The 27,996-nt window shown below is 35.8% G+C and overlaps 1 long non-coding RNA gene across 2 annotated transcripts in view; it reads left to right on the top strand.

The window, feature by feature from the left end:
• Positions 1-27,283, top strand: part of LOC107179958 — a 61,585-nt gene extending 34,302 nt beyond the window's left edge. Inside the window, exons 3-6 of one of the 2 annotated variants that reach the window (XR_006208808.1) lie at positions 5,357-5,488; positions 12,744-12,871; positions 21,040-21,083; positions 27,025-27,283. This is a non-coding gene — a long non-coding RNA (uncharacterized LOC107179958). The remainder of the gene's footprint in view (positions 1-5,356; positions 5,489-12,743; positions 12,872-21,039; positions 21,084-27,024) is intronic. The other variant, XR_006208812.1, reaches the window with a different exon arrangement.
• The last annotated feature ends 713 nt before the right edge of the window (positions 27,284-27,996 follow it).

Genomic DNA, 27,996 nt, shown 5'->3' with positions numbered 1-27,996 from the left:
AGAAGCAAGGGGCTAAATTGGAAGGAATTGAATTCAAAGGACAAGGGTCATGCTGGGAAAGACCTGAATAAAACATAGAATTCAGAGGCAGGCAATGAGGAAGCAGCTATCTTTTGTGTCCCTGTTTGAATTTTGGGGTGAAGTTGTTTTGTATTCATCTGTCGGCCCTAGGTCCTTTCCCTTCTGGAGTGTTCACAAAGGCCTGAGACTTCCAGAGCAGTTCACCAGAAGAACTGGCGTCTAGATGAAAGGTTTTACTTAATACGATAAAAAAACATTTCTGGGGATTATTAATACAGGGATAGTGGTTGTACTTTGCCTTTTTACTCATTTTATTTCTTTCTTTCTCTTTTTTTTTCTGATTAGGGCAACTATTTGAAAACCATGTAAAACAAGGGCAAAATTACGTCCCCAAAAGATCACTGGAGCTTTCTCCTATGTTTTTTGCAACACAAAAATGAGATTAATTGGAAAATGACAGAATCAAAGATATGTTTCACTTGCTTTAAGCAAAGGCCAGCTTTAATATAGAGCATTTGTATCTTTCATTCTGAAAACAATTATGAGCTGATTTATATATTACAGAATTCAGTTGCTGCTTAAAACCATTAAATTATCCCATTGAATTCCTGCATAGCTCCTTGAGAAATGTGTAAAAGACAAAAACAAGAACATTTAACATTTTAAAGCATACATTATCAGGTGAAACTGTTAATTTCTTGGCAAGGTCCAGATTATTATTTCGTTTAGAGATATATGTTATTATTGTGTTGGAATTGGCAGCAACTTGGACTGAGGCCTTTTATTAAAAAAAAAATTAAGAATGGAAGCCTTTTTTCTATGAGAGTGTTGGTTAGCCTTGCATTTGTTTTGGAGATCTAATAGCTACCATATGTTAGATCTATTAAATGAATGATGTAATTTAGGCTGCCTGTTGTCCTGCCAACTGCTCTGTGCTGCCTCCTCATTTTTAGCATGTATTACTCCAATATGTTCATATATCACCCAGCAGTAGCTTCTTATACAATCATGTTAGTCCTTGGGCCTTTAACCCCATTCATCATCATATATAGGCTCTGTCTCCTTCCTTTCAGAATTGAAACTAATGAAAAATAATGGTAAACCTTGGCAAAGAGTGTGCTTCCAGGAGAATAATCAACCCAATATTCTGGCTCATGGATAGAAGACCAAGGGGAATGTTGATGTTTAAGACAAGAGCACAATGTATGATTAAGATAATTCAGGCTTCTCCACGACATGAAAGACAGAAAAATGTTTTCTCTTTTGTGAAACATTAGATGGTACATTTCTCCACCCTAGTGAGAAGGATGATAGAATGAGAATGATCAGAGCAAAAAAGAATAACGTGTTATATATTAAATGCTCTTTGTATGTGCCACCTCTGCTGGCTCTTATCCAGGAAGATAGTAAGTTCAGTCTGGGTATCTCAAGTATTTGTGTAGCTATAACCCATGTATTTTCAATTTTATAAATGGGAAAACAGAGAGCCAAAATTGATTAATGACTTGTTTCAAGTCACCATTTATATATCATTATTTAGTAAAAGGAAGTTTGTAGATATAAAAAAATTACTTTGGGAAAAATCCATTATCAATGATTAGATAAATATAATTGAAATCTATTTCTTACCAGCCTAAATTCACTGTTCTTCAATTATCCTAGGCCTGTTTTTACTAGCGTTTTCCTGGAAGTCCATTAGTGGGACTTTTTTCAGCATTATAAAGGAATCCTAGAATTGCCACTGTGCAGCTTCAAAGACTTTGTATAATGTCTTATGTATTCAAGTGTTAGGACTACTTATTTTAAGTAATAGACTTTCAATATGGCAGATTTCTTTTTTCTACCTTGTATCTTATATTTCAGTGTTCTATGGGGTTTTCTTTTTCTTTAAACCTAGGATTGGAGAGATAATTTTCTTTAATTTACACCTTCTGCATGGTCCAGCAGGACCTAAAATTAATCCTTTCCTTTATGGGGAGTGCATAACAGTTGTACTCTTATGTAACCTGTTGGCTCCCACTTGTCATCTTAATGAACTTCCCCATTTCCTACTGTTTTACAATCTGTCATTTTGGCATCTTAAAACTTCCTGTACTCTTCTTCCTTTGGTAAGTGTATTAGTTTCCTAGGGCTGCCATAACAAAGTACCACAGACTGAGTGGCTTAAGCAACAGAAATTTAAGTTCTTATAGTTCTGGAGACTAGAAGTCTGAGATCAAGGTGTGAGCAGGATTGTTTCTTTCTGAGGGCCTTGAGGAAAGGATCTGTTACAGGCCTCTCTCTGTGGCTTGTGGATGATAGTCTTCTTCTTGTCTTATCATATTCTTTGTGCCTTCTTCCTGTCTTTCCTTTGTGTGCATGTTTATATCCAAATTTCCTCTTATAAGGACACCAGTCATATTGGACCAGGGCCCAAACTAATGACCTCATTTTAATGTAATTATTTATGCAAAGTAATTTTGGGGGAGGTGGGGATACAAATTTAGCCCATAACAGTGGGAAAGAAAGCACAGAAATATTTAATGCTACATGGCATTTCTGGGGTGTTGAGATTCCGTGGATCCCCGAAATATGGGTCTTAATTATCAGGCAAGAAACATGGATATGTTGCCTAGTAATATTAGTCTTCTAGCAGTCAAAATGCTAACCTGTTAAGACTTATACCCTACCCTCACTCTCTACATGTCAACAAAACAATGTGGGCTGAGTTAGCAAGTGTGAAGGGAATAGAGATCCTAAAACAGGGAGAAAGAGAACCTCCAGAGCTTGGCATGCCAAATGGCAATGGAAGTTAGATATTCTTTTCAGGGGTATTTTCATTCAGGTTACAACACATACCTGTAAACCAACACTCACCCATCCCAAAATTTTGGGATGGTATGTATTGAATATGTGCTGTTTTGTGGAAGTCAACAATGTAAATTCTCTATAGTTTTCAAGTCTTTAAATGTAGATCTCTAAATAATTTAAAAAGATTATATAATAATTTCAAAATTGTTAAACAGTTAAGAACCTATTTCTTTGGAGTCAGTATAAAAAATAGAACTATGGAAAGAATCACATGTTACTAGAAGGCAGAACATATCAGAAGTTCTGTAAATAACTTTTGACTTTCAATGCCATTATTTTCTCCTTAGAACCATAAATTGTGATTGAATTAGAGATAAAAATGTTTTTTTCATCATGACCTAGTGAAAATGATTTAGGGGCAGGCTAGTAAGTGGTTAAATTCTAGAGATGAGAAGTTAGCCTCAGGACTTTTACCAGATTGAATATATGTCTGTCTTCTCTGATTGCCGGGCTTCAAGGTTAATTCTGGGGACAGCCCAGGGAGTAAGCACCTGTATGGGGGGAGTAAGGAGTGGAAGGGAGATGTTCCAGCCTCATCCTCCATGGAAACTGACCTGGCCTCTTAAAGTGTCTTTCTGGATTAAGGATGCCAGACTAAGATCTGTTATGAGCTACCTACTTCCCCATATGAGCTACCTACTTCACATCATTCAGAGGAGGGTATAAGGAGGGAAATGGGGGCACCAAGTAGCTCCACTCAGTTGTTTCTACCAAAGGTTCTCAAAAAGGCTGGCATGTCATATACTCATACTTAAAATGCCCCTTAAAAGCATACGTTTCTTTATGCTCCCCCTTTTGCTTCATTAATTCTAGATAAGGATTATTTTACATTTGAAGTGTTTTTAGCAAGGCCTTAGAATTTCCAGTATTAACCCACTTGCTATTCTTTATAAAAGTCACAGTTTTAAAGTTACATTTAATATAGAGTGGGTTTACCTTAGAAACAATGGGGATTACTGTCAAGTGTTTTCTTTCTAAGTGGAGTTTTCTTGAGCTGTTGTAAAGGGCAGTCCTCACTAATATGCTTAAGTCTAGAAATTGCTGTTTTTAACTAATGGGTAAAAACTAGACGACTTATCTCTTTTCTCAGAAAGTATTAGTGACTTCCTGTGGGAGGAAAGAAGTGGGAGAAAACCCTTCCTACACTCTTTAACAGTTTCCTATGTTATTTTCTGTGGCCTAAAGAGAGATGCATCCTGTTCTCCTTTCCCAATTTATCACTTCCTCGCTATACTCAATCCCCACACACCCACAGGGACCAACTCTCACTTCTACTGGTTTCGTTGTGCAGTTCATTTATTTCTATAATCCTTCCAAATGACTCAAAAAAGTGGATGTGTATGTATTCTTAGAAGTGTCATCTCACTTGTTTTTAAATTATAACACCAAATGGAATTTTAATCAACCTTCCAGGTCAGTTAAATAAAAAGTTTGGTTATAAACCAAGAGTTAAAGTTACTGTTATGTATTGAGTTTTTAGCAGTGGGAAGTGATTATAAATGATAATTCTTCATCTTGCAGGTTAGGAAATAGAATGATCTGAAAGCTCTTTCCTGTTAGTTTTATCTGTGACATGAGTAGATCGATTCAATATATACATTTTACAGATTCTTAAGAGTCTTTGCTCAAGGGAAGGGCTGGGCTTGTGTGTGTGTGTGTGTGTGTGTGTGTGTGTGTGTGTGTGTGTGTGTGTGTGTGTTTGTGTCTCCTGTCAGTCCTAAGTAAAGTGGTAGTGGATATCCTGGACTCCTGTATTGACATTTCTGGCTGGGCTTTTCTTTCCCTTCTTTCTCTCTTCCTTTCTTCCTTTCTGTTTTCCTTTCTTCCTTCCTTCCTTCCTTCCTTCCTTCCTTCCTTCCTTCCTTCCTTCCTTCCTTTTTCTTCTTTCTTTCTTTCTTTCTTTCTTTCTTTCTTTCTTTCTTTCTTTTTCTTTCTTTCTTTCTTTCTTTCTTTCTTTCTTTCTTTCTTTCTTTCTTTCAAGTTAGGCATATGCTGGAGTCAGTGGCTCAGCTAGGTTATATAGTTTGAGAGGAGAACTGGTAGGATTTAGAAGGAATTTTTTATGAAAGCCTTAGGGGAAGTGTTTAGTTATTTTTTGGAGCAGGGACTAAAGGAATTATACAGAAGGTAGTGGAAAAACAGGCACTTATTCCTCTAGGTGTTTATATGAGGGTAGAGGGCTGAAAGAAAAATATTTACAGGCATGTTGATTGATCTGGGAGCCAGGTGGAGAGTATTACTAAGGATAGACTGTTTTTGATAAATGGTAACCATCCTCACGATGATAAAAACATGAGAAAGATAGGAGACCAAACGTCTTTCCTTTTTATGGGACCAATAAATATTGCCTTATATTATAATGAATGAAATCATTCAAAGAGAGGATTCCAAAGACATATGCAAATACATTTCCAAAAATAAAGGGGCTGAGTGTAGAAGTAAGAACTTTTTTTTCTTATGTACCTTTTTACTTATTAAAACACAGAATCAGGTGGAGAGGAACACCCTGACATTCATCTCCCGGGGAATGGTCTCTCTACCCTGCATCCACATGGTGAGGCACTATAGAAGATTCTCCCCATGGGTCAGCCTCTCTCCAGTGCCAGACTCCTCAAAGGTAACCCTGCTGAAGTGTGGTTTCTGTCTTTGAACTTTTCTAGCTTTATGTTTGGAAATTATATATACATATGCATATATACGTATTTATAAATGTGTACCTAGTGTGTACGTGTAATCACTTTTATATACAAATGATTATATATATAATTTTGCTTTGTATATATTTTTCTAAACACAAGACATTTTGCTAACTGTATTATTTTATAATTTGTATTTTTAAGTTATTAGTAGGTTGTGGAGATGTTCCTATAATAACCCATACCATTTTTTAAATTTGTATTAATCTTGGTTTAAAAACTGCTAATTGACCCTAAGGAGACCAATAGACTACAGGAGAATGATGTTGAATGATGTGGATATATGTATGAGTGTTAGAAGCAAGAACTTTTAATGTCTGCACTGATCAAGAGGTCAGGGATGTAACCCTAAGTTAACTAAATTATCAGTTAGTGCTGGGGTCTGTGTAAAATGACTTGACCTGGTAAAGAACTACTTCCTCAGAGGGATGAGGGAAAGGACATAAATAATGACTCAGAGAGGCTTTTGAAAAGTGGTGAAGCAAGTGTCATCCATTAGAAATTTATTAATAATTTATTAGACTCAATATGTATCTGTTATTTTTTCACTTTAACTGAGCAAGGATGTACTTCCTTGCTTGGACTGTGGGAAGAATTTATTGAAGTCTAACATTTCAAACTAGTTTCAACACTCAAAAAGATGTTTTAGTCAAATGAAAAGTGCAGAGAAAAATGAGACTGGGGAGAGGGCTCGATCACACAGCCAGAGCCTTGGAGACCACCTGGAAGACTAAAGGAGTGAGCACAGGTCATTGCAGGGCAGCCTGGGGCCATGGAGGGGGACTTGGAGTCTAATGGGAGATGCTATTCCTCACTCTCCTGTTTGGATGAGGGCTAGGAGCCATAAGTCTCTACATGTGATACAAGGTCTATAAATAATGACCAAAACTTGGGCAATCCGAATATCGGAAGGATAGAGGTTAGAGGACTAGCAAAAGAAGAACAAACTGCCGAGAAACTACACTGAAATTTTTGGCAAAAAGGGGGGACCGCGAGGCCAAAACCTGACAAGAAATAATGAAGCCAACCTACCGGATCTAATGGCTGTGCAACCTTTATGTGTGTCCAAGACTGTGAATCAGGAGGTGGGTCTGGCATCCAGTGTCACCATAATTGGGATGCAGCCATATCCCAGGCTTAGCCAAGAAGGAATCCCAGGAAGGGAGCATGGAACCTGCAGCCCTCCTTTCCCATCACACTCCCCTGGAATCTAGGGGCATGGCCATTTCGTTAGCATACTTGAAAGTGGAATTTTTCAGGATTGTATTTGTTTAGACTTGTGAAAAATTGTTGGAAAGAAAAAAGTGTCATTTGCTTGTTTCAGAGACAGGAAATGTGGGAGAAACTGGGTGGGAGAGGGTGTGTGTATTGAACTCTAGGAAGAATCAAGAGAAAGAAGTGTCTGTAGCAGTGATTCTCCATGTGGCATTGAAGTATTTTGCCCCCAGAACATTTGACGGTATATGGAGACTTTTTTAATCGTTGGGACTGTAGGAGAGCATGCTACTGACATTTAGTGGGGAGAGGCCAGGGAGGCTCCTAAGCACCCTACAATGCACAGGAAGTCCCACCCCCATGGCAACAAAAAGTATTTGGTTCAATATGACAATAGTGCAGAAGCTGGGAAACCTTGGTTTAGAGGCAAGTAGATGGCTCAGCTGAAACAGAGGAGGTGAATGGGTCTTACCACCACCAGGCCTGATGCAGGAGAGGGCTGGATGGAGGTCCTGTGGGTGGGAAACTGCTAGAAAGCACACAGTGTCTGCAGGGTGGGAGTGGGATGGGGTGCAATGGAGTGAGGAGTATTTGCAGAAACGTCTTTCATTCCTTAACAATGTATCTGGCAGAGACACCAACATCTGTTACTTTCGAGGGGGAGTTAATTTTGTCCCAGTTTGTTTTCTAAAGGGACCTGTGGCCAAAACATGTCTTGCCTACTTGTGCTCACTATTTACCTTCAAGCCAAAAGGAGAAAATAAGATCTACTTTCTCTTTTTGGTCTCCTCTGCCATGAGAAAATTCTTCCCTTGACATCACTGCTTCCTTGAGTTATCATCCGGTTTTCTATTTCCTTTAATGGCCAGTGAGTAGATTATATTTTGTTCCTCCATCTTCTTTTTACACAGCCTATCCTGCCTGTTATATTCGACTGAATCTATGCAGTGAAAGCTCATCAGTGCCCTCCATCTTACTCTACTCAGAGTCCTTATTCTGTCTGCTTCTCTCCAACTATCGACACTGTTGTCTACACTTTTCTTGAAATTTTTTTTCTTCCTTTAGTTTTCTAGACCCTTCTGGCTCCTCTTTTTCATCTCAAAATCTTTCTCTTGCCCCTTTTCTAGCCCAGTAGCTACTCCTGGTCTTTGCAGCTATATTCTCTGTCTTACTCTTTAATATATTTTCCTGGTGATGTCACTCCATCAACTCACTGTGGATGAGTTGTAATTTTTTTCTCTTAGGTCATCAGTCTTGTTTGGTCTTTTAAGTTACAGATACTTACTATCAACCAACTAGACAACTCCACTTTACTTCTATGCTGTGATCTCAAATGTTTGAGTAAAAGTTGATCATATTATCTGTTATCAATTAGGAAGTTGTCTGATGCCTTTAAGATGTCCCCAGGGAAAAACTCATCTGACCTATCTCTGATTTGCTTCTTTGGTGCCTAGTTTTCCCTGTATCTCCTGAATCAGCTTTTCTCAAGACTTTGGACTTCTGCTCCAGTGAGAAGATTCATTTTTCTCTGGAAATCGAACACTCATTACTCACCATGTTACTTATCTACCAAGATTCCAGTTTACTGACCCTATATCTACCTCATTTCACCCTTACCAAGTGTATTGTAGACGAAATTTCCACTTTAATTAGCTTGGATTTCAGAGTCTCCCACTGATGTGCCAAGTTCACAACTCTTATACGTTCATTCTTTATCCTTCCACTTAAACCTTGCTACACTCTTTCTCATATATAATATTGGTATTTAGGTAAGAGTCTTCACTTCTTTGGGTCAATGAGTAGAAATTATGGCAATTTCTGGCTCTGAAGTAGAAGCCAGTGGGCAAAATTTGGGAGGGAGGGCAAGGAGGTCTTTTGGAACTTTTAAAATCACATGATGATGGCAGCTTCCACAGGTAAGCTTGGCCCTGGCATACTTGATTCCTCTTCTGTTTAAAGCTTCCTGCTTCATATGGCAATTATCACCCCACAGAGCAGGAACAGTGGGGTCTTGAGAGCCTGTCAATAAGAGTGAAAGAAAAGGATATGAGAAGGGGAGAAGTAGAAGGAAATTAAACTGACTTCCAGGGTTTCCTTGTTCTAGCTATCATGCACATAATTTAATAAGCCCGATGTGCTTTACTTTAAATACAGTTTTGAAAATTTGCATGAAATGAATTTCTGCAAATAAAGTGCTATTTCAGACATACTATTTAAAATTCACTCTGGTAAATTTCATTAAGTTGGAAAGAGTGCTTAAAAAATAATCACACTTTCATTTCATAGAAGCTATGCCTTTTAATATCAGGTTTGTTTGCATTTATTCCACATTTGATTTTGTAATCACATGTCCAGGAAAATAATTTCTTTTCTTCCACTGGTCAATAGCTATATTAAAATTGCTTACCTGAGGCTGGCCCAAAGAGAATTTTAAAAATCTGATCTTCTGCTTACTTGTCCCTGTGTTGAAAGCTAGGCTGAGCAATGTAAGCTAAAATAGTACCCTGTTGCCCAAATCAGGCATACTACACCAAATCCTTAGCAGGTTTTCCTTTCTCTTTATGGTGTTACATTTTATTCTTTTGTCATGCAGATTTTTCTTTTCTACTCAGAGAAAATAAAATTATTGGAGGTTTTTTTTGTTTGTTTTTATTTTTTACATTTCTAAAGGTAAAAAGGGAGATTACTAATGTTAATGAGTAAGATGTGTTACTATATTTAGGTTACACTAGGTAGGCACTTACCTTGGTGTTTTAATTCACAGAGGAAGATATGAACAAGATCAGAAATTTCTATAATTTGGGAAGACATATAATTTCTGTTTTTCCTAGTATTTTAGCTATATTTTCTGTAATATTACTTATGGGAGAAAAATCAAGCTAGGGCTTACTAGTCATTGACAGTGTTGAGTGAGTATTCATTGAAGCTGGCAGAAAAGTTCAGTAAAGATATCTAAAACATCCATAGTCATTCATCTTAACTGAAATCTTTATAGAACTTCAGACTAGATCCTGTTGTTTCTGTGGGTTGATAGTTGGCAGGAAAAAAAAGCCCACCACATTTCATCCAACAATACAAAAATTAGAGGGCTTTTTGTTTGATTTGTTTGTTTTCTATTTCTGTGGCACACCGCTGTTGGAGATAACATTTTATCCAACTTGAAAAGTGCTATTTATAAGGTAGGTGAAATTCTATTACTGCCAATTTATAGAAGCATGAATTTCATAATGGCAAAAGCAAAGCCGAATGTAGCCAGCAGGTAGCCCTGTTTTCTGATTGTTTCATCTTGCAGAAAATGTCACCAAAGTGTAATTTGCTATTTTGCTTAGAAATTATATGGTGTGCCTAGGTAAAGTCCACAGAATACAACATAAGGGCTTGAAATAAATCCCCAGGGCCTGAGGAAAAAATGAAAGGAAATTCCATGTTGCATTGAAAATCATCAGGATTTGTTTATTCCTTTATTTTTAAATTAATATGATAGTAGCACATCTTCAGTTGCATAATAGAGATACCAGTTATTTTCACATGGGATTTTTTTTTTTCTGATGTAAAAAATCCAAGCCCCCAGTTTCAGAACTATCCTCTTCAGGTCTGCCTGAAAACATGTGTGGGTAATTATTTGCCAAGTACTGCCAGGTTTCCACCTTTCTCTCCCATGTAGTCCATTCTCCTTACAGAACTCCAGATAACCTCTAAGAACTTAAATCAGATCATATCTTCCTGCTCAAAAATCCTTCAATGGAATTTTTATGCCATTCAACATAGAATGAGATCCATACTCCATAGCATTTGCTACAGTACTCCACACCAGCAGTTCTGCATTTTGGTCTCAGCATCTATTTACACTCCTAAACATTGTTGAGGATCCTCAAAAGACTTTGTTTATGTGAGTTATAGCTGTTTATATTTATTATATTAGATATTTAAACAAAATTTAAACATATTTATTAATTCATTTAAAGACAATAATGCATGTTACCTGACATTTTAATTAAAACTGTATTTTTCAAAACAAAAATTATTAAAAAGAATGGCATTGCTTTATAGTTTTGCAAATTTCTTTAGTGTTTGGTTTAAAAGGAGCTAGCTGGATTCTCATACCTACCTTTTCATTTAACTTATTATAATAGCACTTATACTTCACCTCGAATGCAAAGGCCCACTTCGCTCTGGTCTCTGCAGAGAGGTCTTCCTTTTCCATTCACTTATGCAGTCACCCTGTATCCCGTTACTTTGTTTGACTTTCTCCATAGCATTTAAAATTATGTGAAATTATATTATCTATGTCTGTGTTTATTATCCATCTCTACCCACTCAGTTGTAAGCTCTACTTATGTAAGGACCTTGTTTGTGTTATAAACCATTGTGTAATAGTTCTCAGTTGTTGCTTAACGAATTAACCCCATATATAGCAGCTTAAAACAGCACGCATTTATTACCTTACAGTTTCTGTGGGTTCGAAATTTATGCGTGGTGTAGCTGGGTGTCTCTGGCTCAGGATCTCTCCTGAGGTTGGGCTGAAGGATCTCTCAAGCTCACTCCTGTGGTAGTTGGCAGACCTAGGTGATCTACTTCCAGGCTAATTTATATGGGCCTGGCTGCCTCCTTACATGACTGGTGGCTTTCCCTAAGGTGACTGATGAGAGAGAGAGAGAGAGAGAGAGAGAGAGAGAGAGAGAGAGAGAGAATCCAAGACAGAAGCCACAGTATCCTTATGGCCTAATCTCGGAAGTGACATCCAATCACTTTTGTCATTTCTGTTCATTAGAAGGGAGTCACTAGGTCTAGCTCATACTCAAGGGGAGGGGGTTACACAGGATGAATAACTGGAGGTGTAGGGATCACCAGGGGCTGAGAGGCTTTTACCATCAACTGTAGCCTCAGGATCTAAGCATAATGTCTGGTATAGTACATAGTAGGTACTCAGTAAATACTTGTTTAACGAGCATTGTGTCCAGAAAGTACTCAGTAATATGCTTGTTGCCAGAGGTTTTAGCTTTGTTTTCCAAGCACAAAAGGGATTATTTACCTTATACAGCTTTTGAAATCCATGCTATTATTCATGGCTTCTCCAGTGTATTGTATTATTTAGGTAGTTGGTATAAGCCTAATAGAAAGATAAATATTAAATTTCTTCTGTGGGATAAGAAGACTTGTTGATGGTGCCTTCTGGGGCTTAAAGTGAGAAACTGAGTGAATATATTAGTTTGGAACTGTGATGTGTTCCTGCCCATTAATACCTGTTTTGCCCATTCTTCTTACATAACATTTTTATTATCCAGAGAGATTGTGCTCTTGTAAGGCCATTGCTCTCTTCTGGTATCTTTGTTTGGCTTCTCTAGGGTAAGGAACACACTGAATTATGTTGACCATATTTGTTCTAAGATGTAGTAATTCTAAATTCACTGACTTTGTCCATGGACAATTGTAATCATTTTCTAAATAAATGTACTATGCTTAATTAATTTATTTACCACATAGAATGGCTTTAGAATATCTTCATGTATCTCTCTACTGTACTGTAGTAATATATTAGGTCTTTTGAAGGAAATTATAGCTAGTCTTCACTTTTAGTGATGGTATAATAGCATTGTTTTTAAACTTGTTTCCAGAGCTATGTATATTGGTCATATGTTAGTATGAGTCAACCTTTAAAATTGTTTTTATGACACTCAGTTGGACCTATGACAACAAAGTTATGGTAATTTCAACAAAACGTGGGAATGGAGCAGGAGATACCTTTACAGAATTAGGAATAGGCCTGGGCTAGCTATCTGGTCAATAAAGGGGTGATCTAACAGCAGTGTAAGCCTGTAAAAGGCGAGTTTCTAAATCAGTTAAGGAGAAAGAGGCTGGAGTATTCCAGAGTCCAAATGCATTGATTTTACTATTTTGCATAGGATTTTTCAAGTGTGGATGACATCTGTGGATGTCACAGATGGAGATTTTTCCCAACAGTGTTCTTGTGAGGATGGCGCCATGTCTCAAGTTTCCTCTCAGTGCCCTAAGATGGAGTGAGATGGTTAAAGGACACAGATTCTGATGTCAGACGAATCTGGGTTTACTCTGCCCTGTCATTCTCTATGGTAAGTGAAGGAAATAATTTCTATACCTTAGGATTGTTATAAAGATTTTGTGGGAACGGTGCCTGGGTGGCTCAGTCGATTAAGCTTCTGACTTGGGCTCAGGTCATGATCTCTTCGTTGGTGAGTTCGAGCCCCACATCAGGCTGCACTGACAACATGGAGCCTGCTCGAGATTCTTTCTTCCCCTCTCTCAGTCCTTCCCTGACTCGCGCTTTCTCTCTCTCTCAAAATAAATAAGTAAATAAATAAATAAATAAACTTAAAAAAAAAGATTTTGTGGGAAAGTACATGTAAAACAAATGCCTGACATATATGTTGAGTGTTCAATATTTTTAGCTCTCTTTCTTCAGCTGAAATTTATCAGAACACTGAATATGGAAACACATTATCCCAGTGATTTTGCTGGGTTTCACACATACTCCTCTTGCTCTCATTGTGTAACAGCAAACCTTGCCCCTCGGGTATTTAGAGTCAGTTATCTCCACCAATATGGTGATTCCTTTCTTTACCTGTTTTCACAAAGTCCTCATGGTAGTCAAAGCTTCAACTTCAGTGGAACCCTTACTGCATTTCTGGAAGCAAGTGTCCAGACGAGAATAAAGTTGAGGGGACAGAAAACACAAATTCTGCAAATTGGTCACGGGAATAATGGTGAGAGAGGCCAGTCCTACTGGCACCCTGTTTCTCAGATTCCAGGTGTGGACAGCATAACTTATATAGATCAATACACATAACTACATCTGGAAGGAGAGTCCCCCAACCTCACACCGTGTCTTTCTGGAACTGGCAGCTTAGCAGAGCCTTTAATAAACTATTCCATTGTTCTGCTTGTCTGTGGACATATGCCTGCTTGTGTATCTCCTTCACTATAAGAGATTGCTTTGGATCTTATGCCAGTAAATTGGGAATTCTGTCAGCTCTCAGATGGATTGTTTTATCTTGGCCATAGCTCCAGAACACCTCATGGTGAACTGAGGAATAGGGTGCACCTGTGTGCATTACTTACCACAGCAATGACTGCAGTCAAAGCTGGGTCAAGAGAGTGTGAGGCAGGACATGGGAAGTATGGAATATATACTATATGCTGTTTTGTAACTTGCATGTTTCTTTGAATAAATTTGTTCATGGGTTATTTTACTGTTTTTATTTTGTTAACCTGATTTTTATTTATTAGTTCTACTCATTTTCTTTTTTTTTTTTTTCTAATTTATTAACCACTGGTTTTATGTTTGTTATATTGCTTTCTCATGGATTTATTTTGCTTGCCTTTCTAATTTCTTGAATGTAATACTTAGATTTTTTTAAATTAGCAATATAAATATTTGAGACCATAGGTTTTCTTCATTGGCTATAATACAGTGTCTTTATTATTTTCTTAAAAAGATAATCTGCAATTTTGGTTTTCATTTCCTCTTTGACCCAAGAGTTGTTTAACAGAGAGGCTTTTTCTTAACCTTTTATTTTGAAGTAGTATGTAGTTTTCAAAGAAGTTATGAGAATAGCCAAAGAACCATCCTATATCCCTACCTGGTTTTACCAAATGTTAACATTTTACCACATTTGCTTTGTCATTGTCTCTGTCTCTTCAAGTGTGTGCACACATATACATGCGCTATTCCTTTTTCCTGAATCAACTAAAAGTGAGTTACAGGCAAGATGTGCCTTATATATTTTAGTATGCAGTTTCTAAAAAAAAAAATCACAATACAACCTAGGTAATCACAATATAACCATCTTTATAAGAAAATTAACATTGACACAACTTTATCATCTAATCCAGAGACCTTGTTTAAATTTTGCTAATTGGCCCAATGGATGCCCTTTCTAACAATGGATTCAGGACTAAATTCAGGATCATATGTTGCTTTTTAGTTGTCTTGTCTCTTCATTTTTATTCAGTCTAGAATAGTCTCTAAACATTTTCTTGTCTTTTACGATCTTGACATTTTAGGAGAATACAGGTCAGTTTTTGTTGTTACTGTTGCTTTTGTTGGATGTCCCTCAATTTAGGAGTCTGCTGTTTCCTCATTATGCAATTCCATTTATGTATTTTCAGCAGAAATATTATACAGGTGCTTTGTTTTGCTCAGTGTATCACATCAGGAGCCATACAATGTCAATTTTCCCCATTGTTGGTAATGCTAAATTGAATCACTTGGTTAAGGTTTCTTTATTGTAAAGGTTTAGTTTTCTTTACAGTGAAGTACCTATTTTTAATCCCTTTTTAATTAGTAAGTACTTTGTGGGGAGATGTGTTGAGATTATGTAAATGTCATGTTTCTCAGCAAACTCTCCTATTAGTTTTATCATCTGTTGTTGATGTTTGCATGATTTAATTATTACTGCCATGGCTGCAGTTTTTAATTCCATCATTCTTTTCATATTTATTCTAAATAACTGTATTATATAAATTGCTCTTCCTTTTTCTCTCTCCTCCTTCCTTCCTTCTTCCCTTTTTCCCCTTCCTTCCTTTCTATCGGCACTACACGTGGATTATTATCTTATTCAACAATTAAAACCCATTGCTATCATTTATTTTGATGCTCAGATTGATGCAGTTTTGGCTAGTCGGAACTTATAGCTGTTCTGTATCCTTTTGACAAAAACTCATAATTTTTTAAAAATCAATTTTATTTCTTGGCATAGTATTTGGAAGATGGATCCAGAAGCCTGACCTGACTCAGGTCTAGTCCCTTTGGTAAAACTCTAATTGGTATTTGGAAAGACCATGGGGTGGTGGGGTGGGGGAGAAACTTTATGTCTGGTTGTCTCTATTTTTGTAACGGGAGTAATCTGTATCTCGTAATTCACTGAGTTCACAAAATAATGGTATAGTGCCTAATAAAAACGTAGGATATGAAATAATGAATTAGTTCCATATTAATCTCTGAAGGTGACTAATGACTACTTTTTAGTATCATTATGAATTGATGGATTCAAATATATTTGGCTGATTTCAGTCCATTGCTATTATTATCTTTAGTGAAGCTCAAATTGTCCATCTTTGGCAGATGGAAGCCTCTTTAAGTTGGTTCTTGAGTCCTCCTGACATAACCCTAATAATCTTTCCTAGCTTCCTCCTCTCTGGCATGACAAAATACTCCAGATTTATTTTATGTATTTCCTCCCTAGTCCCGGAATCAACTCTTTTTCTGAGATGGTATCTATCTCTCAACCTTTTAAAAAATCATCACCACCCCCAAGAGAAAATTAAAGTTAAATTAATGTATTCTTAATTAAAGAAATAAAATATTAAGAGATGAGATTTTTTTTAGGTAGAGTTGAGCTTTGGAAGACCACAAACCACTGTATTAAAAGAGTTTTTTCATCCCCCAACAAATCAAATTTCTCTTCCTTGGTGGTGAGGGAGGTGATACCACCCTATTGAGGGCATGCTCTAAAAAGCCCTGGTTTATTTTAGTGGAAATGATCTTTCAAGACCACAAGCTGAGCAATATGGATACCTCAGTATTACTGGGTTTTTACTTAGCTTCTTCTCTACTATGCCTTCATCTCCTTTCTTCCAAGCTGAACATCCTGTAATTATCCCCTTGCTTTATTCCGCATTGTACCACAACACATTCATAATTGCAGTGCTAATGCTATTACCAACAATGATTACTCCAAACAGTTAAAAATGTGCTCTGCATATGCTCTTCTTTCTCTCTCTCTCCCTTCCCTCCTTTTAAAATGATTCTACTATCTGTGTCGTCTGAGCTTAGAGTCATCAGGTAGTATACTCTCTCCTTTTAATCGTCATTTAGTTGTAGTTCTACATGAAACTATTTAATGCTTAAATAAAATTTATTTAGTGTCTTATGGTAATCTCTCTCTGGCTATACAGGTTGTTGGAAGCTTGTTCTCTAGTGGATCCTCAGGAGGGCTCATGGGAACACAGTCGCTAACTTTTTGCACATTGATATCAATTGTTCTTTATATTTGAAAGTCAGTTTGGGCTGGGTAAAATCCTTGGCTTACATTTTCTTTCTTAGAATGTCTTAACTATATATGTTAACAGCATTTTCTTCGTAGCATAAAACAGTGCCAAAAGATAATTAATTTGATGAATATCTAATTTCCTTTTCTTTATAAGTCCCTTGCTCAGTTTTTAAAAAGTGCTCGAAGGGCATTTCTCTTTTTCTTCAAAGTCCAACCATTTTGCTAGCATATGTCTCGGTATTGATAATTATGAATCTCGATATGTAGTTTCAGAGAGTTTAAGGGAAGTTTTATTGAGTTTTCAATTTTTGGCAAATGTTCTCAAACCTTGCTTAGGTATTCTTTTTTTCAGAGGCTCCTGTTATCAGTATTGGGTCTCTTTGTTTATGTTTAGTATTTGTCACTGTCTCTTAAATCCTTTTTAACTTTGTCTGTTCCTTTTTGATGTATGTCTTCCATTCCTTTCTAATTTTTAACATATTTCTTTTCACCTTATAATTCTGTTCAGGCATTATGTATTATGTTTATTTGCTTTTTTGCTCCTCCTGTGTTCCTCATTACTGAAATGGTTTTTGCTCCTTCTGTTTATTCCTCATTACTGAAATGGTTTTTTAAAACTTATTTTTATTTCTTGTACGAGCCCTGTCACTTTATTTCTGAGGGTTTTTTTTATGATTCTGATATTGTTTTTTCATGTCTTGTACCATTTCTTAATGTCTATTTGCTCATTTTGAAGTAGTTTTGGTCTGATATATGGGCACATCCTTTGGCATGCTTTCATTATTGGTACTGTTTTTCTGCTCCTTTATTCTCTTTTTTCCTTTTCATAAGGTGTAAGATTTGACCTCAATCCTCATCTTTCCAAATTTTATGAGAAACTAGTTTTTCTCAACTTTTAGAAGGAGATGACTCAGGAAGTATTTCTAGCTTCTAGTTTCTTTTTCTGTTGTTTTTAGGTAGTATTAAGTAATATGGTGACTTCCTTCCTGAGGTTTCCTGGTTTCTTCCCATAAGCTTTTTCTCCTCCTTTGTCTCAGTTGTCACTGTCCTGCTTAACTTGATCTCCTCCCTGTGTGGTCTCTGTCTTGGAAGAGAGCCCCAGCTGATCACTTCTGGAAGTTCATAGACTACTTGGGTCTCTTCAAAGTTTACTAGATACTTCATCCTCTCACCTGTTTTTAGCTTTAAAAACTGCCAGTTTCAGCTTCTGTTCTTAAGCTGGTCTGCAGTGCCTTCCAATGAATATTTATTGGTTTTCTGGGTGCTCCCCCACTCTTCAGGTTCATCATCTACTCTGTTATTACGTTTTACTTCTTCTCACTCAGTTGCTGATTAAAGAGCTTTTAAAGACAAAAGGAAAAAGACTTTTTAAGAGGGCAAAAATTAATTCTTGTTGGGAGTGGGGTTCATTTCTGTATCCATAGAAGGTTATCACTTAAAATTTTTCAAACCATGGCCTAATTATATTTGTTTTAACAAAATTAGCTCATCAAAAATATAAGAGTTTTCCCTTATTCGATTTTGAAAGAAAAATGTGTTTTTAAAATGTAAAGGCCAATTTTCCATTTTCTTTTTATTCTTTTGTTTTTTGTTTGTTTGTTTTGTTTGGGTGGGGGTGTGGAGGGAAAGAGAGAATCTCATGCAGAATCCCATCACGTGGGCTAGATCCCACGACCCTGAGATCATGACCTGAGCTGAAATCAAGAGCCAGACACTCAAATGACTGAGCCACCCAGGTGCCCCTCTTTTCATTCTTTTTGGAGAAATATGTCTTGCTAGCTGAATTTATAAAGTTAATTACTTTATCCTTATTTCAGCAGTTGATCATTTGAGCAAGGATTTTAAACTGGACATACAAATACTTTTCATGGTTTATTTGTCCTTCCATTCTTTAATGATGCTTTATTTCCAGTTAGATTATTCTCATATTCTATTGTTTCTCATATTATTAAGCCAAGAAGGTTATGAAGGTATATTTATTAACTGGGACTGAAAGAATATATGTGCTCCAAGGACCAAAATCTTCAAGGAGAATTATGAAAACTGCTGAATGACCCAAAAAGCATCATAGATTTAGAAAAGAAGACTACACTGTAGAGAAGAATACGGGAAGAGATAAGAGAGGAAGAAAGAAGGAAAAAAAATGGGAGGTGAAATTGTGGATGTAATTTTAGATCAGGTTATCACTGTTGCACTAAACCAGAATGCCATTGGTATACTTCCATATTTCTCTTCCACAATAAAGTAACACACACACACACACACACACACACACACACACACACCTGGAATGAAATGACCCTTAGAAATATGAACTTAAGGTTTCTCCATGTCTTTGCATGGTTGGATAGCTCTTTTCTTTCTAGCACTGAATAATATTACATTGTCTGTATGTACCATAGTTTCCATTTACCTGCTAATAAAATCTTGGTTGCTTCCAACTTTTGGCAATTATAAATAAAACTTCAATAAATATCCATGTGTAGGTTTTTGTGTGGACAGAAGTTTTCAACTCCTTTGGATAAATACCAAGAAGCACAATTGTTGGATCTTGTGGTAAAAGTGTGTTTAATTTTGTAAGAAATTGCCAAACTTTCTTTCAAAGTGGCTGTACCCTTTTGCATTCCCGCCAGCAGTGAATGAGAGTTCCTATTGCTCTACATCCCTGCCAGCATTTGGTGTTGTCAGTGTTCCAGATTTTGGCCATTCTAATAGGTGTATAGTAGTATCTCGTTGTTGCTTTAATTTTTTTTTTCCCCGATGATATATGATGTGGAGCATTTCTTTGTAAGCTTATTTGCCATTTACATATCTTCTTTGGTGAGGTATCTGTTGAAGTCTTTGGCCATTTTTTAAACAAGTTGTATGTTTTCTTATTCTCATATTCTTCCTCTTCTTGAAAGAATAAAATCCAAAAGGCATATTGCTATGTAGTATTTAATTGTTAGCATTTGTCCTCTCAAAATATATTGGGAGTCAAAGATAACTTTATTTTAGTCAACATGCCCTAACAAGAAGAAAGTTTTTATTTATGTAACTTCCTTTCCAAAGAAAGTTGAGAAGTTAAACCAATGAATCAGTCCCAGGTAGAAATAAGGGGATGAGAGAAAACCTCCTCTTTGTGATGTGAGCCTAGAGGAAGTATGATCAGACCAGTAGGCCTGCTCTGTTGGAGAGGGGCCTGGTGGCACTGGGGATGGGAACTGGTAGATACCAAAAAAGGTTCAGCTCTGTCACATGCCTGGACTACTGTGTTTGGCCCTCTTTCCATCCTATTTGGGTAATTCCTCTGGCCCTTCATGAACATATGTCTGTAGGAAGTGGCATCCATGGAAAACCCAGGAGAGAATCTACCCTTGAAAGGAATTTGAGGACCTTATGAGAAAACCATTAACAAAAATCAGATTACTTCTTATAAAATTTCTGTGAAGTCTGTAGGAGATGACTATTATCTAAATAACCACAAATGGATAAAATATTCAGTTAGTTCTAGCTGTTTCTGCCTTAGTTCCAGCTGTTTGGTTTTTTTTGTTGTTGTTGTTGTTTTGTTTTTTTGTTTTACATACTGTGCTACTGCTTCATTGCCACGTTAAGAGAAATAGAGAAATCTGGATCTTAACAATTTTCTCTTGTTTCCTAATGTCCATTTTTGCAAAAAGGCATAAAAATCTTTGGGTAAAAACTGAGACCCAATCACAATGTAGAGATTATTTACACCTATCTAGAAGAAAAATATTAGCACATACCTGGAGAATGAGAACTCCTTATCATGTAATTTCTCATTTTCCCTGGGAGTAAGTACCTTGAGGAATGTACATTACTTAAGGAATGCATTCTGGTTACTGATTTTGTGTTCAACAAATGTTGGGCCTTCCTACTGGAGTGTGATTTCAGTTTTTCTTACTAGATAAGACAGCTATTCTGCTTATCATAGAGCAGACTCTGCTTATGTTCCAAGATCTGTGATTTGATGACTTGACCAGCCCTGTACCATTCTGATGTTGCTAACTAGCTAGTTGCTTTACACAGTTATCATATTTTACAACGTGAAACTGGCACTGTCACAGGCCTGTCACTTATAGACTTTAAGAAGTCTATAATTCAGTGGTTTCCTTAAAATTTCTGGTGGTGCCTTTCAAAATATTCACATGTTTAAGCCTCACTGAATCAGAATCTCCTGTTAGTCGAACCCAGAAACCCATTGATCTTGTCCCTCGCTTCTCTTTCAGAAACGATACCACCCAAATCATCTTGCAAACCACATGGAAAATTGGTAAGTGTGGGAGCACTGTAGTTTTATTTCTCATTTAATCAGACTGTAAATATGTAAGCAGAGAATTGTGAAAGGAGAAAATGGCCTCAAAAGAAAGACAGTTTGCTTTTAAACGTTCTCTATTTCACAACCTGTTTCTATTTGAAGCAGAAGTTCTTGAAATACTCTGAAGCTCTACGAAGTCTTTCATGCCCAGTTGGAATAGAAGCTCCTGCCCTCATTTTACTGTTAACATGCTATCACTCTCAGTAGGATAGAATACGGGCTGACTCTTGTGTTTGCCATGTTTAGTGGATGTTTTTGTAATGTTTAGTTTTTACCACCTATGTTGACATTTCTGGTGTCAAGAGATTGTTAATTTTCTTTTAACTTTCATTGAATAAGAATTTGGTAAAATAAAGTACAGAGTGAAGATAAAGACGTTGCTAGGGCTTATTTTTAGAGAGGAAGGCTTTTTACACAGCAGAATGATCTTTAACTTTAAAAATTAAAGTTTCTTGGGGTGTCTCGGTGGCTCAGTCACTTAAGCATCCAAATCTTGATCTCAGCTCAGCTCTTGATCTCAGAGTCATGAGTTTAAGTCCTGTGTTGGGCTCCATGCTGGACATGAAGCCTACTTAAAAACAAACAAACAAATAAATAAATAAAATTAAAGTTTTTTATAATATAGACAAATTGTTAACTATGACATGGATTTTTTTTCCCTTTAAGTGAATAATTGAGTCAAAGAAGAGTTACTTTGATTAGTTTTACCTATTTGAATTCCATACATGGAATTATTCTGGGTACTTCTGTAACTTCCTCCTACTATTCAGTGATATGTTTTTGTGGTTTTTCTCTATGCTCTTACAAAGCTCACTCATTTCTACTTCTGTGGATATTGTAGGGCATGCATATTCAAGTTTCTTTATTTGTTCTATTGTTGATGATATTTAGATTATTTTCAGTTTTCTTTTGTTACAGTTTTGCTGTGAATATGCTTTTAAGAAATCTTATTGATATATAAATTATATCACTTAGAGTTCACTCATTTAAAATGTACACACAGTTTAATGTTTTTTATTGTACTTAAAAAATTGTGTAATATCACAAAATCTAATTTTAGAACATTTCATCATGCCAAGAATAAATCCTATAACCCATTAATAATCACTCCCCTCCCCCACCTCACATTTTCCCTCAGCTCCTGAAAACCACTAATCTACTTTTACCTCTATAAGTTTGCCTATTCTGGACATTTTATATAAATGGAATCATATAATATGTGGCCTTTTGCCTGACTTTCTTCATTAACACAATGTTTTTGAGGTTCATCCTTACTGTGTGTGTCAGTACTTCATTCTTTTTTATTGCCAAATAGTATTCCAATGTATGGATAGAGCACATTTTGTTTATCCTTTCATCAGTTGATGGACATTTGGGTTGTTTCCACTATTCATATATTTTTTATACATCAGTTTTTATAAGTTTCATATGTAGAAATTGCTGGGTTATATAGTAACTCTATGTATAATATTTTGAGTTACTGCCAACTGTTTCCCATAGTGGCAGTATTACTTTATATCCTCACTGGCAATGTTTGAGTTTCCATTTTTCCACATCCTCACCAACACTTGTAACTGCATGTCTTCTTGATAATAGTCATCTTAATGGTGTGAACTGATACCTCATTGTGGTTTTGATTTGCATTTCCCTCGTAACTAATGATGCTGAGTATCTTTCCATGTACTTACTGGCTATCCATATACCTTCTTTGGAGAATGAAGGTATTTTCAATCTTTTTTTCCCCACTTTAAAACTTGAGTATTTGCCTTTTTACTATTGAAATGAGAGAGTTATTTTTACCCCAGTTTTATTAAGAAATAATTGATATACACCACTGTATATTAAGAAATAACTGATATATATTACTGTATAAGTTTAAGGTATACAGCTCAATGATGGTTTGATTTTGACCTTTGAACAATGGGGAACCAATCCCCACACAGATGAAAACCCAAGTATAACTTTTGACTTTCACCGTAAGTAACTACTAATAGCCTACTGTTGACTGGAAGCCTTACTGATAACATAAGCAGTAGATTAACACATATTTTGTATATTACATGTAATCTATACTGTATTCTTAAAGTACTAGAGAAAAGAAAATGTCATTAAAATCATAAGAGAAAATACATTTATAGTACTGTACTGTATTTATCAAAAAAAAATACACATATAAGTGGACCAGTGCAGTTCAAACCCATGTTGTCAATTCCTTTGGGGGGTTGGGTGATAATCTACCAGGAAGGGGGCACAGTAGCACTGATGAAGATAAATCAACTGTACTGACAGTCTGGTGAAGTGTGGGGAAAACTGACAAAGTATGCTCTGAATTAATACAATAGAGATCCAAGAGGGAGAACATAACTCAAAACAAAAATATTCCTAATTGATAAAAAGCATGGGCACGTGGGTGGCTCAGTGGGTTAAGTGTCTGACTCTTGACTTTGCCTCAGGTCATGATCCTCATGGTTCCTGACATCGAGCCCCAGATCTGGCTCTGCCCTGACAGCATGGAGCCTGCTTGGAATTCTCTCTCCCTCACCCTCTGCCCCTCTCCTGCTAATGATCTCTCTCTCTCTCTCTCTCTCTCTCTCTCTCTCTCTCTCTCCCTCTCTCTCAAAATAAATAAACTTAAAACAAAAAGCTAACACCAAGAGTCATTCTTTCTTACATATCACCCATCAGATTTATCACTGAGTCTTATGTACTGTACCTTCAAATATATCTTAAATATGTCTGCTTCTCTCCATTTATAGAGCCCTACACTGATCCTAGCTGTCATTTCAACACTACATGTCTCTTGGTGTCTGCTTTGCATACTTCTAATCCATTCTCCATGTAGTGGGAAGACCTTTTAGAAACATAAATTGAGTCATGCCATTTTTCCATTAAAAACCTTTCAATGTTTTCTTGTTGCTCTTTTATAAAAATCCTCAAAACAGTGAGGTGACTGACATGTTGAGTGAATAATATGCGTATTTAGAAAGAGCCAGTATAGAAATAATATAGAAATGTAAAAATGAGTATGCCAAGTAAAAAGTGAGTGAAATAGAAATTTAGCTTCATTTCTGATGTCAACTAGTTGTACACCCCAGCTTACCTTTTTTAGAAGGACTAAAATATTTAGGGTCTGTTCAGTTACAAAATTTTAAGGAATTATGTTTTATATTTTTTAAAAATTTTAATTTTAATTCCAGGATAGTTAACATACAGTATTTTATTAGTTTCAGGTATACAATGTAGTGATTCAACAATTCTATAGGTTTTTCAGTGTTCATCATAAGTGTACTCTTTAATCCCCATCACCTATTTCACCCATCTCTTCTCCCACCTCCCCTCTGGTAACCATCAATTTGTTCTCTATATTTGAGTCAGTATTTTAGTTTGTCTCTCTTTTAATTTGTTTGTTTTGTTTCTTAAATTCCCCATATGACTGAAATGATATGGTATTTGTCTTTCTCTGATTGACTTATTTCACTTAGCATTTTACCCTCTATATCCATTCATATTGTTGCTAATCACAAGATTTCATTCTTTTTTATGGATGGGTAATATTCCATTGTGTGTGTGTAGATATATATATCACATCTTTTTTTTATTTAAATTTTTTTTATTAGAGAGAGAGCAGGGGAGAGGGGCAGAGAGAGAGAGAGAGAGAGAGAGAGAGAGAGAGAGAAAGAATCTCAAATAGGCTCCAAGATCAGCGCAGAGCCTGACATGGGGCTCAATCCCACAACCCTGGGATCGTGACCTGAGCCAAAATCAAGAGTTCGATGCTCAACTGAGCATCAACAGGTGCCTAATATCAGGTCTTTTTTATGCATTCATCTATTGATGGACACTTGGGCTCCTTCCATAATTTGGCTATTGTAAATATTGCTGCAATAAACATAGTGGTAAACATCTTATCTGGGTAAGATAAGATAAGATAAGATAAAAATATATCTTTTTGAATTAGTGTTTTTGTATTCTTTGGGTAAATATCCACTAGTGAAATTGTGTGGTAATTCTATTTTTAATTTTTTAAGGAACCTCCATACTGTTTTCCACGGTGACTGCACCAGTTTACATTCCTACCAATGGTGCATGAGGATTCCTTTTTCTCCACATCCTTGCCAACAACTTGTTGTTTCTTGTGTTTTTTATTTTAGCCATTCTGACAGGTGTGAGGTGATATTTCATTGTGGTTTTGATTTTTATTTCCCTGATGATGAGTGATGTTGAGAATCTTTTCATGTGTCTGTTGGCCATCTGTATATCTTCTTTGGAGAAATGCCTGGGTTTTTAAAAATTAGATTATCTGTGTTTTTTTTTTGTTTTTTGTTTTTTTTGTTTTTTTTTTTTTTACTGTTGAGTTGTATAAGTTCTTTATATATTTTGGAGACTAACCCTTTATCAGATATGTCATTTGCAAGTATTTTCTCCCATTGAGTAGGTTGTCTTTTACTTCTGTTGATTGTTTCCTGTGCTTTGCAGAGGTTTTTATTTTGAGGTAGTCCTAACAGTTTATTTTAACTTTTGTTCCACTAGCCTGAGGACACATATCTAGAAAAATGTTGCTACAACTGATATCTGAGAAATTACTGTCTGTGCTCTCTTTTAGGATTTTTATAGTTTCAGGTCTCACATTTAGGTCTTTAATCCATTTTGAGTTTATTTTTATGTATGATGTGAGAATGTGGTTGTTTCTTCCTCCCTCCCTCCCTCCCTTTCTTTCTTTCTTTCTTTCTTTCTTTCTTTCTTTTCTTTTCTTTTCTTTTCTTTTTCTCTCTCTCTCTTTCTTTCTCTCTTTCTTTCTTTCTTTCTTTCTTTCTTTCTTTCTTTCTTTCTTTTTCTTTTTGTATGTAGCTGTTCAGTTTTCCCAACACCGTTTGTTGAAAAGACTGTCTTTTTCCCATTGGATATTCTTGCCTCCTTTTTCAAAGATTAATTGACCATATAAATCATGAGTTTATTTCTGGGATCTCTATTCTGTTTCATTGATCTATGTATCTCTTTTTGTGCTAGTACCACACTATTTTTTTTTTTCAATTACTACAGATTTGTAGTATCTCTTGATATCTGGAATTGTAATACCTCCAATTTTGTTCTTCTTTTTCAAGATTTTTTCACCATTCAGGGTCTTTTGTGGTTCCATACAAATTCTAGGATTTTTTGTTCTACTTCTGTGAGAGATGCTGTTGATGTTTTGATAGAGAGTGCATTAAATCTGTAGATTGCTTTGGGTAGAATGGACATTTTAACAATATTTGTTCTTTCAATCCATGAGCATGGAATACCTTTCTGTTTGTGTCATCTTCAGTTTCTTTAATCAGTGTTTTATAGTTCTCACAGTATATTTTGTCTTTTTTGATGCTAAAAATGTGTCATTATTTCTGAATAATAATATCTTTAGTTTTCATACAGTTATACAGTTTAAAAAGTGTTTGTGCGTGTGATTGATGTATCCTGTATGATGTCCTTACCTTCTCTCTGCCTTTCCTTTTTTCAGATTAAACGGACTAGAATAGCTGAGTTTCCCAAGATTTTGTTTTCATTATTCCACTTTTCTTATTCCAAAAAAATGCCATGCAGTATGTTCAGGATGGGATAATATATCCTTTAAAAATAAAATAATTCCTATCAGTTGAATTTGGGAAATAAAAACAACTTATAGATATACCAATACTTGCTAATCAAAGTAAATGTTGAAGAATTTTGCTTTGTATAATCTAGTTTGAATAATTCTGTGAATATTTTAGTGAATATAAGTGAAAATTCTCAGTTATATTTATTTTTATTCCTAGAATATGTAAATAATATAACTTAAAATATACCAATGATCTGAATAATAATTCTGAAAATTCTTCTAATCCAATTAACAAATTAAAATTTCTTATCATTCCTTTTTTTTTAGTATGGCATGTCTGGCAATCTGCATGAAGGGAAGTGGAAATCTACAGGGAATAAAATTGAGAAAACTCAGTAACAAATTGCCATCATGCACATGTAATATTCTGCTATGTTTCTAATAACCTCTAAGCCATAATTTTCTAATGGAATGAAATAACTCTGTCAGAGGCAAAAATCAATACTTTCAAAGTACACACTAATGTTCTGTGAAATTAGAAATTGACCTTTTTTCCTTTTAAAGAATAAATACAAGTGGGTTTAGATATTTGGAGTATATATAATGTTTGAAATACAAATATCTTGAATATCTCTGCTGAAAAATAAATTGTAAGTGTTATATGTGTGTTGTTACAAGTCTTTTTCCTTACTGATAATAGATTATAAGTAAAAACTTGATTCTACAAAATATGGCTACTAATAAATTAAAACAATTTTTGTTTTAATTTTTAATGTTGCTCAAATTACAACTAGAACAGACATGATATATTTTAAAACTAAACATTTTATTTATCAACTAAAAAACACTATTCTCTTTCACTGTTCTTGAAATTCCTGATGTTATTAACTTGCAGTGAGTATGCATATTAAATCTCCTGTCTGGTAAGATTTTTTTCCCCAACAAGGAACAAATTGTTGTCAATAAATCAAACTGCTGTACTAGTTCTAGGAAGTAGCATGAACATATTTAGCTTTTAAGGTATTTTGTGTAGGTTCTTGTTGAGATTGTTGAGTAAATTCACCCAGCTAATATTGTTAGCCTCTTACTATGTTCAAGTTATTTGGCATTTGTTGTTCCAGCTGGGGATGTTTGAAAGGAAAGGTGGATGTTCCACATAAAACTCGTGTTCCACACGAGTTTCTAACTAGTTCCCTTGATCTATCTGCAGATTGACTTGAATTGGTGCATAGTTGAGATATTTGTTACTTTGAGGGTCACTGGGTAACTCAGTCAGTGAAGCAACTGACTCTTGATTTC

This window comes from Panthera tigris, chromosome A1 (assembly GCF_018350195.1).
Source record: "Panthera tigris isolate Pti1 chromosome A1, P.tigris_Pti1_mat1.1, whole genome shotgun sequence".
In the NCBI taxonomy this organism is placed as follows: Eukaryota; Metazoa; Chordata; class Mammalia; order Carnivora; family Felidae; genus Panthera; species Panthera tigris.
This window is presented reverse-complemented; position numbering and strand designations above follow the sequence as displayed.